The following is a 15,745-nucleotide window of genomic DNA, read 5'->3' as shown; positions in this document are numbered from 1 at the left end:
TCAGCTCCTCCTGCATAGCACATATCCAATCAGGATTCAATAGGGCTTCTTCAGTTTTTTTGGGCTCTACTTGAGATAGAAAACATGCATGTAGGCATTCATTAGCAGTTGCACTTCTAGTTCTCACACCAGCTGAGGGATCACCAATAATAGCTTCTACTGTATGACTTCTATCCCACTTTCTAGTGTGGGTCTGTTGACTAGTGCCTTCATCATTTTCTTCAGTATTACCATGACTGTCATTTCCATTTTCCCTTTCTCCCCCTGAGTTTGTGCCATCAAATTCAGGTGTCTGAAGAGAGCTTTCATTCTCATGATTTTGTTCAGAGGTCTCTTCATTTGTCACTTGTTGTGCCACAACTTCATCTTCCTCATCAGAATCACTATCAATGGTTAGATTTTCAAATGCAAGGGCTTCAGCATCATTTACATCAAGGCATTCCAAGCCTGGACACTTGTCATCATCAAAAGTCACATCTGTGCTTTCCATAATTTTCTTTTGATCAATCACATAAACTTTGTAGGATGTTCTTTCCAATGAATATCCCAGAAAAATTGCTTTAAAAATTTTAGAGTCAAATTTTCCCACATATTCAGAGTTGTCATTTAGAATATAACACTTGCTTCCAAACACATGTAGATGCTTCACTGTAGGCTTCCTGTTAGACATGAATGAGTAAGGTGATTTGCCATGAGCTTTGTTTATGAGATATTTGTTTTGAGTGTAGCATGCAGTATTAACAGCCTCTTCCAAAAAACTAGTTGGCAACTGAGCATCTTGTAGCAAAGTTCTAGCAGCTTTAACCAATGTTCTATTTTTCCTCTCAATTACTCCATTCTGTTGAGGTGTTCTAGCTGCTGAAAATTCTTGAACAATGCCTTTGCTTTTGCAGAATTCACTTAATATTGAATTTCAGAATTCTGTTCCATCATCACTCCTCAATCTTTTCACACTAACTTCTCCTTCAGCTTGCTTCTCAATTTTCTTGATGTGCTCAATTATAATGTTTGGAGTTTCATCTTTAGAGTACATGAACTCAACCCAAGTGTATCTTGAAAAATCATCAACCATGACAAAGGCATATTTGTTCCTTGAAATGGACAAGACATTTACTGGCCCAAACAGGTCCATGTGAATAAGTTGCAGAGGTGCACTTATAGAATTCACAGATTTTGACTTGTGACTTGATCTTTTCATCTTTCCTTTTAGACAAGCTTCACAGACTTCCAGTTGAGCAAATTCCAGACTGGGCATGTCTCTCACTAGCTCCTTCTTGACTAAGGTGTTGATTGCTTTGAAATTCAAGTGAGATAGCTTCTTATACCATAATTTGCTTTGCTCTTCTGATGCCTTGGTGTAGAAACAACACACTCCATCTTTATTTGTTGAATCTAAGTCTGCAATAAACAAGCTTCCCTTTCTTACTCCTTTAAGAGAAATTTCACCAGTCTTTTTGCTAATAAAAGCACAATCTTCTTTGTTGAAAACAACTTGAAAACCTCTGTCTGCAAATTGGCTAACACTTAGAAGATTTACTTCTAATCCAACAACTAGTGCTACATCTTCAATGACAACATTTCTAGAAATAACCTTGTCATATCCCATTGTGAATCCTTTGCTGTTGTCTCCAAAGGTCACCAAGGGGCCAACCATCTCCTCAAATTGTGATAGCAGGGCCTTATCACCTTCATATACCTGGAACATCCACTATCAATAATCCATATGACCTTCTTTCCTTTGCCCTGCACACAATGAGGATTAATTGTGTTTAGCTACCCAAGCCGTGTTGGGCACTTTCTTCTTGTTAACTGATTTTGCAGAAGTAGAATGTGAATTTTGAGATAAAATGGAATTCATAGACTGTTGAGCATTCTCCCTTTCAGATACAGAACCAATTTTGATTCTATGAGATCAATTCTCAATTTATGGCAACTCTTCATCACTTTCATGTTGCAGGGAATGCAGTCAAACTTGTCATAGAATGAATAGGGATCATTAGCCTTAGCTTTATTGTACTTGCAGACTCCTTCAGGTGTATTGCTAACAGTCTTTTTACAAAGATGAGTTAGGTGATTCATTGATCCACAGTTCTCACACCTCTTTCTGGGAGCATCTGCAACATACGTAAAATTATTGCTTTTGTTTATCCCAATCTTTCCATTTCTATTCTTCTTTTTCTTTTTGACCTGTTCAGCTTTAATCTCCTTCACAGGCTCCTTAGTTTCTTGATTGGCATTTGGTGTTTCAACAAGGATGGAAGACTGAGTTGTCTCATCATTTTTCTTTTCCTTGTCCTCATCAGCTATCTCCTGTTTGATGATCAACTCTTCTTCACTGAAGTTCACTTCACATGCCTTGAACAAAGGTGATTCAACTTTCTTCAAAATAATTGGAACATCCTCAGTTTCAGTTAATTTTCCTTTGTCACTAACAGACTTCTCTTTTTTGTTCAAACCCTCATAATCAAGACCAATGGTAATGTTTGCACATGGCTTGTTCTTTTCATGATACTGGCCAATCAAATCAGAAGCATTTTTGAAGGATTTCAGCTTCACTTCATTCTTCTCCAGCCTTTCTCTCAATACTGCTTCATTTCCACTTGCACACTTTAATTTGTTCTTTAAGTATGCATTTTCTTGCCTAGCAGCATCAAGCTCAACCAACAACAATTCAGTCTCCTGTTTTTCACTCTCAAATTTTTCATTGATCTTTTTCAATCTGCTAACTTCCTCATTTGCAACAACCATGCTTGTATGAATGTGGAACATTTATGTGCTCGTCTTTTCAACAGTTTCCTTATATTGACTCACATTTAAATCAATTGTGGTAAGAGTTGGTACCTGTGATTTAGATGATGAAGAGTCTCCTTGCTCCAAGGCCATGAGTGCATAGTTTCCAACTTCTTCATCTTCATCATTATCTGAATCATCTCAGCTCTTGCCCTCAGCAATATAAGTTTTCCCTAGTTGCTTCTTTAGAAGAGCATCATACTTTGCTTCCAATTCAAGATAGGCTTTGTCTTTCCTTGCCTTATTGGGTTTCCTACATTCTGTAGAAAAATGGCCCAACTCATCACAGTTAAAGTACCTTATATTTGATCTATCAACAGATCCAGTTTTGTAGGCAGTTTTGCTATCAGGAGTGTACTTCCCTTTTCCTGTCCAGCTGCTGTTTTTGTTAAAGGACTGTCCTTTGCTCTTGAAAAATCTTGGTTTCTTCACTCTAATGTTAGAGAATTTTCTAGCCAAGTAAGCCATTGATTTTTCTAGCTCATCAAGCTCATCAAGAGTGTAGAACTCATCTTCTTCATCCAATTCCAGTATGACTTGCTCTTTAGTGTCATTGACTCTTTTCTCACTTGTAAAAATTTCTGGAGTTTGGGATCTTTGCTCATCATTAGAGGTCTGGCCATCTTTCACAATCAGTGCACTTGAGCCGTCCAGAACATATCCTTGACCAGCCCTTAATGATTTCTTTTGAATCATTTCAAGTTCAAAAGTTTTCAGAACCCCATAGAGCACTTCCAGTGTGATTCTACTCAAATCCCTTCCTTCTCTGATTGCAGAGATCTTTTGTTCCAAATTATTAGGGAGAGTAAGCAAGAACTTCAGATTCACTTCTTCAACATCATAAAATTTATCATGAAGCTGCAAGTCATTTATCAGCTTATTAAACCTTTCAAACACATCAGTAATACCCTCCTTTGGTTTAGCCATAAAACCCTCATACTGAGAAATCAATATCCTTCTTTGATTTGACCTAACCTCCTCAGTTCCTTCACAAAGTATTTCAATCTTTTCCCAGATCTGTTTAGCAGTGTCACAGTTGACAATGTTATTATATATTACATTGTCAAGTGACTCAATTATTATCAGTTGCAAAGCACTGTCTAGGGAAACTTTCTCTCTTTCAGGTTCAGTATACTCAGAGGGATCCTTGGGAGCATAATGAGCTGGAATAACCATATCTCCATCTGTGGTTTCCTCAACTCTAACTACAGGAGTGAAGGGCCCATTCTTGAGGATACCAATGTAAAGGTGATTCTCCATTCTTATAAACAACAACATTTTCTTTTTTCATAAAGTATAGTTGGCCTTATCAAAGGGAGGAATCTTGATACTACTGATTTTTTGTGTATTCATTTTTCCAAGATCTAATTTGTTTACTTTCAGATTTTGCTCTGATACCACTTATTAGGTATGAATACAACACAAGGGGGGGGGGGTGAATGTGTTTTGGCTTTGGCTTAAATGTTTGATTTTTGATCGACTTAGGCTTTAGCAGTTGATTGTTATCAATGATTTAGTAGAATAGATGTTAAACATAAATAACTGTGCAAATATGTATAACAAAGATCTTCAAAACTCACTTAATTTTATATTAAAAATCAAGCAGTGTTTTGCTACAAAATCTCTAAGTTCTTGTTTTAGAACTTAGCTGCTTTCTTGAGAGAGAATACATGATTTTATATCTAGATTGTTACAACTGACTAGAGGACCAGTGTTAACTTTATAACTCAGTTAACTGCTGGTTTACATAGAGGATAATAAACATGCTATTAGCTTTTCTAAACTGTCACTTGTCATTTCTATTTATAGAAAAGCAAATCTTTCATTTCTGGCTTAGCATATCTTTAGCATCCCGTGTTTACTTTAATCTTCCTCTGTCAGTTAATCTTTGCCATTGATCATGCACATCTCTCAAGCTGCTTTTTGTAGACTTGTCAATCCAGCTATGTGAATTGTTTGTTGATTTGCAACCTTGGATATTAGAATGTTCTTCAATTCTGTACTTAGAGAAATTTCTTCACTTCGAGATCTCCAATTAAGCTGTAGAGAACTCGACATCTTGATAGGCATGTTAGCTTGTCGATATCTCTGAAACTTCATAGTTGACTTGACTTATCGACAACTCTGAGTTCTCTAGTGAATTTTGGTTTATCGATAACTCAGAGTTCTCTAATGGACTTTGGCTTATCGATAACTCAGAGTTCTCTAATGAATGTATACTTGTCGATATCTCTGAGTTCTCGAATGGGTATCTGACTTATCGATATCTCCAATAGAATTTCCTGAGTTCTCGATAGACAATTCCTGAGTTCTCGATAGGCAATTCCTGAGTTCTCGAATGACTTCTCTATAACACTAATTCTGTGACTTGTAGAGATCTTGACTTAGAATGTTTTTCACCAAACAGAATTATTCAACTCCAAGTTTCTTCATAATTTTTTTAAGGCATGACCTTCTTGATCTTCTTTCAGATAGAATTCTTAGGCTTGACACTGTTTAGAGAAAAATGCTCCAGTCTGCTCCATTTACATTTTACAGACATTAAGTGTTACAAGTATAAATTACAGATTAAGGTTACAATACAACTAATCTCAGGGTTGGCCCCAAGCTTGACTTTTCTAGTGACATTGTTAGCATAAGTAATCTTTGACATCATCTATTATATATTACAAAATGTAAGTTATGCAATTACGTTACCAGAATCCCGTCATGCAGCATGTCATGACTAACCATTTTGAAATATTTTTTGGCTGAAATTCCACTTCCATGAACTGCCCAGGAAGAATACAACATGGTTAACAATTTTGTCATATACAGTTAAAGTTTTTTGAGGTTTGATAAAGATCTGCAAATATACCTTCAGTTTTTGATTCATTGTCATTATCATTGTCAATGATACTTATATTCAACCTTTGCGAATGTTCTGTACGCGAAAACACAAAAACATCCCCTTCTTTCAAGTTCACATATTCACAGATTTTTGTCCACTCTTTGTTAAAGAGCAAATTCCCATTCTCCCATTTCAAGTTTATAATCCAAGTACTTTTGTTCAGGCATAACTGAACCCAGGTCATTTGTTCATGTACATTTAATCGGGCGATTACATTATTGGGCAGCACCTAACCAATATAGAATTAAAATTGAACTTAATAGTAGAAATAGCAAGTGGAACTGACATTCGATTGAGAAAAATGTAACCTGAGTGTAAGCATTTTGTTGAAGGTGTTTTTTGTCAATGTAAACTCTGTCACTTAGGCGGCTGTCACCCATTACATTGTAGAAGAACCTTGCTGCCAGTTTCTCAATTTCAGCCGGAGTAAAAATTTCTCGATCATGTCCTGTACCGCACACTTTATGATACTAAATAGGCCTTAGTGGGTAATCAATATCTACCATATTACCATCAAATATTTGAACATGAAAACATCCATGGTCTTTGTAATCAAGAAGGAAGACATAGTATGGTTTCATTGCATAGAAATCCATAATTTTCCTAACATTTCCTATGCATGCATTGGAACTATCCAATGAACATTGCCATGCATCACCATTTCTAACCCGGAGATATACTGTTCCGGTCAATTGATTACCCACACTTTTTTTATAAACTCCTCAGGTAAAGGCTGATTGGGGAAAATATAAATAGATTAATTGTACTGACTAAGCAAATTCGAATAGAACTGAAGTACAAGTACATGCCATAATATAAAGATTTGTAGGAAATAACATACCAGCTCTCCTTTGTTATATGCTTCTATAAAAATAGGACGTAGCAATTGCATTCCTTTCATTCTGAATAACACGCTCCTCCTGCATCATAGTTAGCCGTCATCAGTACATATATGTCTAATAGTTTAATTGATGATATATATTGTAGACATGAACAAATACTGAAGATTTAAGAAAATAACTTCTTACCTCTAACAATGTGCAATGAACCAATCAAAACCTAAGAATCCCATTTCTCAGTTTGTGAAATACTCTACAACCCCTTTCCCTCGCCTCTCCCCCTGCGTGATCAATAACTGCAACTTGCAACTGCAATTGGGTTGTATGTGGTTCAGTTCAACTTTTTTTTGATTAAAATGTACAGCTCTTTTATAACTATAAATTATGTTATGCACTTATTGAATTTAACTAACTCATATATTTGGCCAGACATTATTTCAATCCCTTATCATATCGATTTAAAGGAGTGTACAATTTTGTTACCGCAAATACTAGATTCTAAAATTCTATTATTATAATATTGCATTATATATTTTTATTAAGTAACTATTACATATATAATTGAAAATTAAAAAATATAATTAAAAACTATTTAATATATATATATATAATAACATTCAATCAACAAACTAATGAATATATAAACATAAAAAGATAATATTTTATTATTAAAAAGATTTAGGCCGGCGAATAGTGCCGCCCTAAATTTAGGACGACACTATTCATTGGCCTAAATTGGAATAGGCCACTGCTGGGTAGATTTGGACCGAAATCGGTCCAAATTTAGGCCAATAGGCCAGTCTTCGAGATGGCCTTCCATTTGGTCTAAATCTACGTCCCAAATCATATATCAATTTATATTATTTCGATAAATAATATAATGTTATTATAATTCGTTGATACTAATTCACTTACCTATTTATATTAAATAAAAACCTAACAATATATCATATTATAAGAATCTCGAACTGTAACCCGCTAAAAATATTCAATTATTTGACAATTTTTGAACTACTTTGAATTAGTATTTTTATTCCAAAGAAGGTCGGTTAATGCATCTTAAAGGGCAAAATAAGTTTTTCAATGATTTAAATTTTTAATATATTCAAATAAATTATTCATATGGAGTACTGTCATTAATATGGAGCACTGACTTTTGTTAATGTGCAGCCAAACATATTATTCATTCGAACTCAAAAATTAGATCTGTTAAAAAACTATTTCATATATATAATTATATTTAATAAAAAATGTAAAAAATATATATTTACTGAGATGTTATGATTTTATGATGATTAAATATATCTATTAACTTATGAAATTTTGGTTTTGGACAATTGGTCCTACAAGTTACTTCAATGACCCACCCTTTTATTTTAAATACATCAAGATTATAAATACTCCCTATGTCCCTGTTTAGTTGTCACATTTGACTTTGACCCAGTCAAATTGACTAAAATTTGACTGAAATGTAATAATATTTTATTTTTGAACAAAATTAAAAAAATTACATCACCGAAAAGTAGATTTAATCTACGTTAATATATAATTTATAGTTTTTTTAAGTAGTATAATAGTAATGTTTAATCTTCGGTAAAAAATTGGTCAATTTGATTTCTATAAAAGGAAATGTGACAACTAAATAGGGATGAGGGGAGTAAAAGGAAATGTATCCATAGAAATTGTTACGCATGTAATTTCACGTGTCTAAACTTTGGCCTTACAAATTTTGACTAGCTCTTCAACTTGAGCACTCACATCATATGCTAATCTTTAGCCAAACATATTATTCATTTGAATTTAGAAAATAATTTTCTTAAAGAACTGTATCATATTTAGGTGAAAACTAAATTTTAATTTGTTATAAAAATATATCATATACATAATAACATTTAGCAAAAAATATAAAGAATATATATTTCCTGAGAAGTTATTAATTTATGATGATGACATATATGTAATAAGTTATCGAAATTGGATTTTGGGCATTTGGTCCTACAACTTAGTTCAGTAACCCACCCCTTTTATTATAAATACATTAAGATAATAATTTTTAAAAATGTTATCATATAAATTTAAGTGGGTATAATATATTATCATCTAAAGTGACAGAACCACTAATATATTAATGTAACATTCATCATGGATACACTAAATTGCCTATTTTTTAATAACGATGTCTAAAATACATATTCGTTCCTCAAAATTTTAATTTTGATGTACTAAATAAAATGTGTAAGTTCGCTAAATATTATAACTTCAACTAAAAAAGAAAATCAAATACAATTTAGTATGAAATTAAAAAGAGAAAAAAATGAGGCCATTTATGCCAGAACTTACCTTTTTTTCTCAAAAGTTACAATTTCATGTTAGAATTGTACCTGATAAACAATATTTCAAGGAAACTAAATAGAGATGAATAAGAGTACTGAATTGTTAGATGTAATATGACCTTAGTATTTCATTTGAAAGTATTTTTTTAAACTCCCAAACTAAGTTTTTAACAAATATATGTATACAAGTACATGTATAACAAAAAATATATATACATCATATTGAAGGCTGAGTTGTGAGTGGAAGACAACAGCTGTTTCAGAAGCAGCAGCTGCAGAAGAGTACCCAGACGTCAAACGGCTTTACTAGTACATCAGCCATCATTCCTTTGAGTGGCTCGATGCTGCATCATTCCTTTGAGTGGCTCGATGCTGCAGAGTATTAATGACCTATTCATATCATGTATCTTTAGCACAAGTGGTAAGTTTTAATGAAGAAATATATCATGCAGAGTACAGAACCTTGAGTATCTTTACCTACCAAATACAATTACTTCTTACGTCATTGTGTTGGACTTCCCCTTACTGATAGTTACATACACACGGCTACATAAACTCTGTTTCCATTTACATTTTTTTAAAGTTTCGTTTACTGTAATCATAGTTAAGTAAGCATAACTTTTATGGTGGTAATAGATGATTGAATCACTTGGCAGAGAAATTAAAAAAAAATAACAAAATTCATATTAAAAAAATAGAAATGTAAGCATCATAATAACCATGAAACTTCCTTACATAAGAGAAACGTTCTTAACATGCAAATAAAACCCCATTGTTCATGAATATATTAAATAAAATTAGAACATAATTAAAAATAAACAGACTTTAAACCATCCCAACTGCTAGCCATTCAGAACCACTCATTCATCTTCCTGCGAATCTCACCATGCTCAATCCTCAGTAGCCTCATCTCCTCAAGCAGAAGTTGCTGCTGCGCCTTGAACACCGCGTTAAACTCTTCATGCTGCACTGTCATGTGCCCACTGAACTGCATGTGCCTCTCCCCCAGCGCCTCAACCATCCTCGACACAGCAGCTAGGTTAACATTGGTCATGCTCTTTTTCATATTCTCCGATCTCACAAAACTGCGGTTCTCACATCTTGCACTTTGGCACTCATCCGAACTGCTGGCACTGGAGGAGGCATTAGGTTAGGCAATATCATAGGAGTAAAATAAAGAAAAAACTAACTGCAACAATAAAAGTCATTTCAAAGAATAGGGAAAGGAAGCATATGACATGTATTGAAAAATAATCAAACAATGTAAAACTACGGACTTTTACCAACCGATTTAGCACTTACAAGACATGAATCAAATTTGTAATAACTATACAAATGGACTAAAAGTTCAGAGGAATTGGAAAATTTATATATGTATCAACATGCATAAGTGAAGAAGATGGCAAAGGGTGTACAAGATAGGAAAAGAAGTAAGAAGACATGGAAACCAAATCATAAAACATGTTGTAAACGCTAAATAAACATATAAATGGACTAAAAGTTCAGGAAAACATGATTATTTACATATGTATATACACTCACAAGTCAAGACATTCACCTGTTCTTAGAAGCGGATGCCATTGTTATGATTGCTCTGTTGATGGATATTTTGGAAGAGAAGAAGAAATTTGAGTGAGAGGAGATGATGAATGAACAGTTTTCAGTCTGATGCAGTTTGCTTTAATAGAGGTATTGGGGTAGATGAATGGTCCAGTTGTAACACATGCAATGGTCTGCCTGTTCGTTCACCAATACACGGTATCTAACAGGTGTGACTATTCATGAATGTCACGTTTTTCTTTTTCTTTTCTAAAATTCACACACACGTTTTTAAAAAATGCAGAAATAAACAAAAGTTACAAATTCATATAATTAATAATAAAATACTTAATAGTAGTTGTTATTTTAATTTCGCCATTTTTAATTAAAAAAATAAACTTTATTAATTCATCAAAGTATTTGACTGATTACAAATATTACTTAATGATTTTGAATTTTTTTTTAAAAATATATGACCTTATTGTAAAAGTACAACAAATGCGCCAGTAATGTCAATAAAATAGTCTGTTAAATAATAGTAATCATTTTTTCCCGTAATGTTGTGCCCTTATTCAAATACAAATATACAAATATTGTAAAGTTTATATGCCACTACGATATGAATACGACCTAATATATTTTTTTATTAATTTAACTATATACATAATTTTGAATGAAAACATATTTAGTTGATGTCATAATTTTAAATGAAAACATAATTACCTATACAAAATAAAAAAATATTAAGTCACCGTAATCATATAGGTTGGTTAAAGTAACATATGTACATTGGTTTTTTAATTTTTTTTCGTAGTTAACCCAAAGCTGCAATACTTTGGCTATGAACTGGGTAAATCATTATGTTTATGTCGAAGATGTAATTTAAAAGTAAAGCATAATTCCTATTATTTTCAGAATTTGGTTTATACAAGAAATTTGAATTATGTTGTCCAACCGATACGTTTTTAATCAACTATATATATAAATATTTGATTTAATTGAGAAATTTGAATCCGTTGGAACCAAGATTCCACAGCCCCGTAACTTACAATATGAAATATTTACTTGGTCCAATTCATAGTCACAGATTTTATGTAGATGGCAACAGTTTTATGTCACAGGATATAATTTTCATAACATCCTAATGAAGAAACTGTTGTTAAATTTATTTATTTAGCGTGTATAAAACATAGTTTGACTACCTTTAGTCAGGAGTACGACTACAAAAGGCCTTAATTGGCAATTACTTTATATGCTATATATAATAATACATAAAAATACGTGGCTACGTGCATAAGAAATTAAAGATTAATGCAAAATTGTAGTTTTAGATTCCTTCATTAAATTAAGATATCGCAAGTCAGTAATTAATAAGTTTAATGAAACAAATTTAATTAGAAATATTAATTCTAAATAATTTTATTACGCAATTAATAAAAAATTTTAATGATAAATAGTACAATAATTTATTAGCTCCGGTTTTTAAGATTGGTATTGTGTTTTTCAAAAAGTTAAAAATATATAAAAAAATTAAATTACAATTTGCTATACATCATTAACACATGGTTTAGTTATATAATTGATGGCGTTTGGATTTCAAAAAAATCACAATCACGTAATGAACTGGATGAAGCAACGTACAAACATTATAAATTACTTTGACCATTTGTTTAAAATAAATGAACAAAATGTGTATAACGTAAATTAAATTTGAATTTTTTTTATAATGCCAGGATGAATAATTTATAGAATCTAATTTTGATCAAATAATATGTTCGGTACTACAAAAACAAGAACCGAAGTTATGAAACAAATAAATAGACATATTACTATAATTGAATTAGAATATTATCAAAACTTTGAATATATTATACTTATATGAGATATAGGTTATTTTGGAAATATATTAAAATAATTTGAAAGCTAGGTATTTAACATATTTTACTTCCTTGAGGTTATAACATATTATTCAATTTAAGTATAAACCTCTCCCTCTATCAGTTAAGTTCAAGTTGGAGCTACGATGCCATAACTGGCCACAGGTTCAAGCAGTCTTTAACCAACTGACATGTAGTGTTACTGTACTAACTTACCCACTAACTAGATCATGATTAGGTAAAGGGTACATACTTCTCTACTTACCAATAAGAAGCCAGAAGTATATATACCATTAAGAAGTTAGGTGAAGACTTTTTGAAGCTCTGCCTACAATTCGCAGCATATCAGGTATAAATCTTTAAATCTGGCATTTACACTCTGCTTTCATTTATCTTACTTGAGTGACCTCTGAAAATATTTATTGAACGCATCTGCAGGTACCTACTACTAAAGCAATAAGTTTCCTACAAATGGATCTACACTACTACGACAATTTATGTGATGTGGATAGCTCAAGTTATGATTGGAAATGTAGAGTAAGAGTGCAGGCGCTGTGGAAAGGAATGAACAGAGAAATACAAGAATTTTGGGGTTTTAATATGCTTCTCATCGATGATATGGTAAGTACCACATCATAATTACAACCGGGGACTACATGTCTCACTTCCACAACACCTTTTAATATGATGCTGATTCACAATATGCAGAACCATTGAATTCACGCTTTTGCAAATGTAAAATATTGTGCGGAGTTGACTTGCCCTTTGGTTGAAGGAGGCATTTACATAGTTGACAACTTTAAAGTGAAGGACTTTTTAGGTGACGAAACATATCGCCCTGTGAGAAACAAAAAACACATATTTTTCACCAAGGACACAAAATTAAGCAGAGCAACCGAGCCAGGATTAGTAATTGAAAAATATGCTTTTGATCTTTTCCACATGACCGAAATTGAGAAACTTGCAACAGACAATAGGTTCTTAGTAGGTATGGATGCTATACTATTTTTGTAATTGATAACAACACCTATTACTACTAAAATGTTTTCAATTTTAGACATGGTTGGTTACTTGAAGAACCGAAGACCCCTCATTACTTCGACTAAAAATAGTCAGGAAAAACAAAGGCTGAAATTTGATTTGGTAGATGGGAGGTTTGTCTTCTAATTCGATAATGTGTTAGTGTTCTTTATAATTACATACTGGGCTACTTACTTAAGCAGCTTTTCGTTACATAGGTGTTGCGTGTCTGTCACTTTGTTTGACGAATTTGGAATTATAATTGACAAAGCTCTGCAACAACTTGAGGAGGAAGAACCTATTATTATTATCAGTTGTGCTAGAGTGAGTTCGTATGAAGGTATGGGTAATGGCACCCTCATAATGATTTGTATTACGTAATTAAGTTAGAAAGTTGAGTAATAATATGCGTTACGGATATAGGCAGAGCACACCTTACAAACTACCCTGCAACAAGGATTTTTATCAATCCCCAGGTTAATTTTTTACTTAAGAAAATTTAGAAAATATAATATACCTTCCTATTTATGCTATGCAATGCCTTCAGATGCGATGAAATGACTGAAATGTCTGATGTTGATGAAGAAGACACCAAACAGACACTAACTGTGAGAGATATTACTCTGTTAACTGAAACACATATTCAGGTACTGTAATTATTTAGGTGGTATTGTCATTGTCATTGGAGAGGAACTAACTTATGATATTCCTCTTCAGAGGGAAGTTGTGTGCGAAGTTGTGATTGACAAGGTTAATGAGGATGCTAATTGGTACCTAACAAAATGCACAAGATGTCTCCTTGAAGTTCCATTCATAGTTGACAAATTCAAATGTCAAAATTGTAAGAGGATCATACCACATCCCAGAAGAAGGTAATATGACAAGTAATTAACTTACAATACTATGAACATTGACCATTTTTTGCATGCATAATCAGTTTCTTTGTAATACAGTTTTCGGTTGGAAACAAAATGCTCGGATGACACTGGATCGTTGACAATAGTTTTACCTCACGCGGCCGTTGCTCAAATTTCACAGAAAACTGTTGAAGATCTGTATTCTCCAGACAAAGAGGTTAACCTCCAACATTGTGCTGCAATAATTTTGTAAACTAATACATACATTTTACTGAAACCAGTCATTTACACGTGTAGGAACTGGGAGAACAACAATTCCCGCCATTTTTTAGAATGTTTGAGAAGCAGAAATACAAAATGACGGTCATCATTAAAAAGGAAAATGTCATGAAAGCTTCAGAAGTGTACGAAGCTACTGGAATTGGTAACGAAAATGAATCTGGTGGGAGCTTCACTCCGTCTTCTAACCAAACTGTTGAGATAAATAAAATGTCAGCTATGAATGTAAGAGATTAGCATGAAAAGTACAATATAGGTTTAAAAAACGTCTAATGTATGACTACCTTCTTGCATGTAGGTATCACTGAATGAAGATATATTAATGCAATCCCTGAACACAGCCAAATCTACAAGCAAGAAGGTTCGAGTAAGGAAACTTCACGCACCAGTGCCATTTGATGAAGAAGGTCAGATTAATAAGGAGCTTAAATTCGACAAAGTATGTAACCTCAATTTGACATTTGACAACATGTTATAATATCCCTAATTTTGTTGTCTAACCATCAATAAACTTTCTCCAGAAAAAGAAGGCTAAGTGAAGAGACTCAGGAGATTCATTTACATGGGGAATTTTGTCTATGTAAAGCCAATGTTTGCAGTTGTAACTATTCAGACAATGTCATTATCTATTTTGTTAAGAACATCAGTTGTAATTGAATGCATTTAATTATGATAAGATATGAAAGAAGTAGTTGCCCATATTGCTGACGCCAAACAACAAGTAATTACAAAAAAATTAGCATACATTACAAACACCTTACAAGAATACAAGATTTGCAAAATTGTCCACCTACGGCTATAAGCTATAAAAGATAAAGTGTGACAGAACAATTGTTCATTTTTGCCATTTGGAAAAAATAAATAGGTAATTTAAAAGCACACCACAATCAAATATAAAGGAAAATAAATAAAATTTTCCTTCATCATTTACAGTTGTGGGTAAGTAAATGTTGTTATCAAAACAAACATAAGTGCAAATGGTGGTAGGTGTTAAACATAACACATTATGCTTCTCTGACTATAATGAAAGTTATTTACAGCAGAGAACTTTCAACCACCAAACAATTGAGCATTGTACCTACCCTGTGAAGAGCAACATGCCCAAAACAAAGTTTGACGACCTAACTAGCCTCAAAGTTGGGAAGTTTGATTGGAAAATCAGAGTAAGAGTTACAAGGTTCTGGAGAGGAGCTAAAAGAAAAGGCGAGATTTTCAAAAGTTTCAACATCATTCTCTTAGATGACAAGGTAAAGTATGTTATGAACTTTTACTATTATACATACAGCTGCAGAATATAATGTCCATTTCCTGCAAACCCCCC

Source organism: Apium graveolens, chromosome 10 (genome assembly GCF_009905375.1).
Source record: "Apium graveolens cultivar Ventura chromosome 10, ASM990537v1, whole genome shotgun sequence".
Taxonomy (NCBI): Eukaryota; Viridiplantae; Streptophyta; class Magnoliopsida; order Apiales; family Apiaceae; genus Apium; species Apium graveolens.
This window is presented reverse-complemented; position numbering follows the sequence as displayed.